The sequence below is a fragment of the Callorhinus ursinus genome, unplaced genomic scaffold (genome assembly GCF_003265705.2).
Source record: "Callorhinus ursinus isolate GAN/ISIS: 27379988/994484 unplaced genomic scaffold, GSC_fseal_2.0 scaffold3, whole genome shotgun sequence".
NCBI lineage: Eukaryota > Metazoa > Chordata > Mammalia > Carnivora > Otariidae > Callorhinus > Callorhinus ursinus.
This window is the reverse complement of record NW_027397065.1, coordinates 47,285,422-47,292,391: the sequence shown is the minus strand read 5'-3', so window position 1 is coordinate 47,292,391 and position 6,970 is coordinate 47,285,422. Positions and strand designations below refer to the sequence as shown.

The 6,970-nt window shown below is 40.8% G+C and overlaps 1 pseudogene; it reads right to left on the bottom strand.

The window, feature by feature from the left end:
* Positions 1-2,162: 2,162 nt before the first annotated feature.
* On the bottom strand, positions 2,163-3,315 carry LOC112820394 (T-complex protein 1 subunit eta pseudogene; annotated as a pseudogene).
* Between the last annotated feature and the right edge of the window lie 3,655 nt (positions 3,316-6,970).

The following is a 6,970-nucleotide window of genomic DNA, read 5'->3' as shown; positions in this document are numbered from 1 at the left end:
TCATTTTATATGAGTATTTATAAGGCTTTGCCCATTCCTTTTGAACCTCTGGGTATATTTATGCATTTGCAACTTGGAAGGGGAAATCAGCTTTAAACAAAGTATAATTCAGAAGGCTTATTTGAGTACCTTTGGCAGGGAATGTTAACTTTCCAACTGCAGGTGGCAGTTTAGATACCGGCCTTGAGTAGAATGTTACAGAATAAGAAAGGTTGTTCTTGTTTGGTTTTCTCTGGGGACCGGGGAGGAGGTCGTGGAGGTGAGCACAACTACATGTGTTCTAGGCCATTCTGTAATTCTGTTCCTGCTTTCACTCTTGCCATAGGCCACTGGGTGAGGCATTATATTTTCCTTTACTGCTTTAGCAGTAACTTGGAATTACAGAAGTTTATTAGATAAATTAATCTAGAACTCCAAGAACCCTTTAACTGAGAAAGTTTTCTTCTAGTTAAGTCAAGTCTGTTTTCATGCTCCTTCCAACAATGCTTTCTTTCTACTGCTTGAATATCTTGTTCTGGATTGATTAATTTTTCACAGTGAATTCAATTACTGAGAAGAATTGAACCAGTCCGAGCATTGCATTCTAAAATAAGGCAGTAGGTGGCACCCATTTACCTCTTATTAACAGAAAATTGTTAGTATTAGAGTGAGTGTTCAGCACTAGCTGGCTCTCATTGATAACGAGTGTTTTCACTGACAAGAAGCCCTTGGTCCACAGCCCTAGTCCAATGTTGCTCAAACTTAGGTATACAGAGGAAGAACCTGGGGTACTTGCTTGTTAATACAGACTTCTGGGTCTTGCCTCCACGATTCTGATTCACCAGGTCTTGTAAGGGGCGAGTTTCAGAAGTCTGGATTTTAAAAAAACGAGGACTTCTAGATGATTCTGTTTGTAGGGAACCACACTTGAGAATACTCCTCGAGTCTGAAGAATGAGGTTGGAGGGCCATGTTAAGATGGCATTAATGGTAGCTACTATTTACTGGAACCTCATTATTTACCAAGCTCCGTGCTAGTATTTTACATAAGTCTTCACAATATCCTGCGAACCATAGGTGTTGTCACTTTATAAAGGAAGAAACTAAAGCACATAGAATTCAAATAACTATCTCAGTGTCACACAGTGTGTAAAAATATTGGAGCGATGATTGATTTAGAAACTAGTTTTCTAAAGTACCTGGTTCTGTATACCTAATGAATATACAGGTGGGTTTTTGTGCCTCTCCAGTTAACCTAATGCATGGGTGAAAAGGCAAAGGGCTCAGTGGAATAAGCCATTAGGGCTTAGGACAGATTCATTCTGGGTCCTAAGTTATGTGGCATGGATTCATGGAAATAACACTGGAGTGGTAAAAGGCTACCTTCATTCTCGTCCTGGCATACTCATTAACCAGGAAGAAGACTCTGGGCAGGTCCCTTCCCTCCCTGGCCTCTATTTTATTCATCTACAAAACAAGAGGTTAATTGTTTCTTGTAGACCACCTTCAGAATCACTCGAAGAGCTAGCTAAAAAAATGCAAATTCCTAGGCGCTACTGTCACACTAAGTGAATAAGAATCTGATGTGGACACTTGAACTTTTAGAAGTGCCCCAGTGATGTGCCTACTGGAGAATCACCGGTCCACAGAGGGTCTCTGTGCTTTCAGTGCAGATGTTCCATGATTCTTAGCCTGGGAGTTCTGAATTCCTCAGGCATAACTAAAACAAACCAGGTGGTGATGTGGACTCCATTAACTATTTTCAAAGAGTTAAGGCCAAAGGAAATGAAGGAAATTTGCTGTGATCTAAGCTGAATCCTTCATTCATCTGGAAATGCTTCTGATGTGTTAAAAAGTGTAATAGTAGCTAACATATAGCACTATGTACCTAGCACTGTTTTAAGAACTTTATGTCCATCATCTCAATGAATCTTTCCCATCGTGACTGGTGCAGTGTACTTCTAATAGTTTCCATGGCCAAGACTGCATTTTCTTTTTCTTTTCTTTTTTTTTTTTAATTTGCAAAGTGAATTCTAAGTCTTACGTTTATTTAAATACCCTCCAGTGAGAAGAGAGTGGGCCAGTTACTACCCTTTTGTTGTGATACCAACGGACCAAGACAGGGAGAGTAAGCATACCCTGCAGGCAGTCTGCCATGCACTCGCGTGAGGGGCAGGGTGCCTCTCAATGTGGGCAGCCCCGGCCACGGCCTGCAGCTGGGGGAGCGTCCACTGTTGAGCGAGGGTTTCTGATAGTTTCATCTACTGACGCGATAAGGCAGGCGGCCTTGGAGGCTGTGATCAGGGCATTGATGTGCACCATGGCTGGCTCCCACACAAAGGCCTCGAGGTTGGCAGCGGTGTCCTCGTTGTCGGTGTCCACTCCGTACCACATGTCCCTGTCGGCAAAGTACTGGGTGGCCACATCCCCGATTAGGAGTTTGGGCAAGACGACTTTGGCTCCAGAATGATGGATCCTTTCTACCTTGTCATAGAGAATATTCTATTCAGCATCAACAATTGCCTGATAATCATCAATTGTGCGGACTCTGATTTCAGCATTATCTTTCTCAGCTTTCGGCTCAAGCTCAACATTTAAAAGGGCAATCATTGGATTATTGTACTTTTTGGGTTGCATTTCAGACCCAGCATAAGAGAAAGTCTTGAATGTGATGCCAGCTACCAGCTGGGACTCCTCTAGGGCACCACCTTGCACCTTCTTGATTCCAATCATTTTAAGCTGCAACAAATCGTCGAGCATTATCACTGCATCCACCACCATCTTAGTGAAGAAGGCTTCCTGCTGGGAAATCAGCTTGGAGCTCAGAGTGGTCATGGCATACTTCTCCAGCAGCTTCCTCTGTTCCACTTCATCTTCCTTCTTCATGGTCACAGCAATCTCTTTGATCTTGTTAATTGCCAACTGGGTGGCAGTGCGGAAAGTTCGGATAATGATCTGTAGGTGCAAACCTTCCTCCATGTAGGGTTTCACTAGCTTCAGAAACTCTGCAGCCAGCAGGGTCACTGAGGTGGTACCATCACCAATGTCAGCATCTTAGGATTTGGCAATGTCCACTAAAAATTTTGCTGCAGGATGGACAACATTGAGGAGTTTCAGAATTGTGGCTCCATCATTAGAAATTGTTGGTTTGCCTCGGCCATCTACAATCAGCTTGTCCATGCCATGAGGGTCAGGGTGGTTCTTACAGCCTCCGCAATCACCTGGCAGGCACTGATGTTACTTAAAAGCTGGGGGATGCCTTGGGAGCTATCGGTCCCCTCTTTCAACAGGATAACTGGTATGGGCATCATTTTGGAAGCTTATTCAGTGGCCCGCTACTCCTGTCTTCTCCGCATCCGGGCGGCCCAGCAACCCCACCAAGACTGCATTTTCTGACATAAACGAACATTTTGGTTCTTAAAAGTTTACATGTTCAGAAACAATGTCTGTTTATTATTATTATTATTATTTTTAAAGTAGGCTCCATGCCCAATGTGTGGCTTGAACTCATGACCCTGAGATCAAGAGTTGCATGCTCTACCCACTGAAACAGCCAGGCACCCCTGTTAATTATTTTTAATGGCAATCTGAATGCTTGTAACTTCCTGCTTCATCGGATAATGATAGACTTGAACTTTTTTCGCTGGAGCGTAGCACATCCAGAAAGTGCACTAATTACTCAGCTGATGAACATGCTTACGTAACCTGATGGTTAGAATGTGATAGCAGCCCTGAAGTCCCCTTCCTGTCCTATCCCAATCACTACCCTCCTTCCTCTTGACTTCTAACATATGATAGAGTTTTAAAAAGTGATTGGCTTTTGTTTTTGGGTATTCCACCCCCCCAACTTGTTGGGCAACCATTATTTGCCTGGTGCTGAGGATTTAAGCAGCAGAAGAGGAAACAGCCCTGCCCCATGGAGACTGTAAATCAGTGATTTCAAAGGTTTACTGTGTTGAGTGTTAGGGAAGGGGAGGGACTGGCTATGTGGGCAGACATCAGGGTGCCCTGAAAAATAGTGCTTTTTGGGAAAGTTTATGTCCTTAAGGAGATACAATAAGGGGAAAAGGTAAAAATGACAGCTGTCATACAGATCAGTAAAGAGTTGTTGTGTTAGAATGCCAACTTGGGTTCTGTTTTTTTTTTTAAAGATTTTATTTATTTGAGAGAGAGAGAATGAGAGATAGAGAACACGAGAGGGAAGAGGGTCAGAGGGAGAAGCAGACTCCCTGCTGAGCAGGGAGCCCGACGTGGGACTCGATCCCAGGACTCCAGGATCATGACCTGAGCCGAAGGCAGTCGCTTAAACAACTGAGCCACCCAGGCGCCCTTGGGTTCTGTTTTTAACAGTATGAACACGAGGACCACTTCATCCTTCCACAAGTTAAGATGGATATGGGATGTGGATGGAGAAAATGCTGTCTTTGGAGCTGACTCAAATTTACCAAACCTTGTAAGGCTCCAACTAAGCCTAAGGGGAAAGACACATGAATTGTACTGCAAACATTCCAAAATAAAATGGGTGAGTTTTTCTGTAAGTGATGAAAAATAGTAGAGTTTTTTTCTTTTAATTTTAATACAGAGGTTGTAATAATGATTTTAGTTGATTAAGATGGGCCCAATTATATATGTAGGTTTAAAATAGGAAATGTTTTTGGAGTAGATGAGCTTTCAGACAGATTCCAAAGCAGGAGAAAGTTGCATAGGTGACATTATTAACACTTCTGGATTGGGGTCCTTTTCTTAAGTCTCTGTCTTTGATGTAACTGTCCAGGGTCAGATCTCTATATGAAAGAGTTTTCTTTATCTTTAAGTCAAACCAGCCTACTGTGAATTCTGTTTATATATATATACACATTATATATATATATATAATTACATATATAATAGCACATATATATAATGTTGGAAATATCTGTTAATATGTTATATTAATATTAATATGTTATATGAAATAATCTGTTACTGGATTACAAATACAATGGATGGAAGAGAAGAAATATTTGTAGGTGAGTCACACTTGTGCATGCAAGTAAAATTTTTTTTTTTAGATTTTATTTAAATTCAAGTAAGTCAACATATAGTGCATTATTGGTTTCAGTGGTAGTATTTAGTGATTCATCATTTGCATATAACACCCAGTGCTCATTACTTCAAGTGCCCTCCTTAATGCCTATCACCCAGTTTTCCCTTCCCCCTACCCACCTCCCCTCCAGCAACCCTCAGTTTGTTCCCTATAGTTAAGAGTCTCTCATGGCTTGTCTCCCGTTCTGTTTTCGTCTTAATTTTATTTTTCCTTCCCTTCCTCTATGTTCATCTGTTTTGTTTCTTAAATTCCACATACGACTGAAATCATATGATATTTGTCTTTCTCTGACTGACTTATTTTGCTTAGCACAATACCCAGTACCCTCTAGTTCCATCCATGTCATTGCAAATGGTAAGATTTCATTTTTTTGATGGCTGAGTAATATTCCATTGTGTGTGTGTGTGTGTGTGTGTGTGTGTGTGTGTGTGTGTGTATCACATTTTCTTTATCCATCTGTTGATGGACATCTGGGCTCTTTCCCTAGTTCAGCTCTTATGGACCTTGCTGCCATGAACATTGGGGTGCTTGTGCCTCTTGGAATCACTATTTTTGTATCCTTTGGATAAATACCCAGGAGTGCAATTGCTGGGTCATAGGGTAGCTTTATTTTCAACTTTCTGAGGAACGTCCATACTGTTCTCCAGAGTAGCTGCACCAGTTTGCATTCCCACCAAGAGTGTGAGAGGGCTCACCTTTCTCCCTATCCTCACCGACATATCTTGTTTCCTGAGTTGTTAATTTTAGCCATTCTGACCAGTGTGAGGTGATATCTCATTGTGGTTTTGATTTGTATTTCCCTGATGCTGAGTGATGTTGAGCATGTTTCATGTGTCTGTTGGCCATTTGTATGTCTTCTTTGGAGAAATGTCTGGTTCATGTCTTCTGCCCATTTCTTGACTGGATTTTTTGGGTTTTTGGGGGTGTTGAGTTTGTTAAGTTCTTTATAGATTTTGGATACTAGCCTTTTATCTGATAGGTCATTTGCAAATATCTTCTCCCATTCTGTAGGCTGCCTTTTAGTTTTATTGGTCATTTTCTTTGCTTTGCAGAAGTTTTTTATCTTGATGAAGTCCTAATAGTTCATTTTTGCTTTCATTTCCCTTACCTCTGGAGATATGTCTAGTAAGAAGTTGCTGCGGCCAAGGTCAAAGAGGTTGCTGCATGTGTTCTCTAGGATTTTGATGGATTCCTGTCTCACATTTAGTTCTTTCATCCATTTTGAATTTATATTTGTATATGGTATAAGAAAATGATTCAGTTTCATTCTTCCGCATGTGGCTGTCCAATTTTCCCAACACCATTTTTTGAAGAGACCGTCTTTTTTTTCCATTGGATATTCTTTCCTGCTTTGTTGAAGATTAATTGACCATACAGTTGAGGGTCCATTTCTGGGTTCTCTATTCTGTTCCATTGATCTATGTGTCTGTTTTTGTGCCAGTACCATACTGTCTTGATGATTACAGCTTTGTAATACAGCTTGAAGTCTGGAATTGTGATGCCTCCAGGCTTGGTTTTCTTTTTCAACATTACTTTGGCTATTCAGGGTCATTTCTGGTTCAGTACACATTTCAGAATTATTTGTTCCAGCTCTGTGAAAAATGCTGGTGTTATTTTGATAAGGGATTGCTTTGAATATGTAGATTGCTTTGGGTAGTATAGAAATTTTAACAATATTTGTTCTAATCCAATAGCATGGAACATTTTTTCATTTCTTTGTGTCTTCCTTAATTTCTTTCTTTAGTGTTCTATCGTTTTCAGAGTATAGATCTTTTACCTCTTTGGTTAGCTTTATTCCTAGGTATCTTATGGGATTTGGTACAATTATAAATGGGATTGTTGCCTTGATTTCTCTTTCTGCTTCTTTACTATTGGTGTATAGAAATGCAACAGACTTCTGTGCATT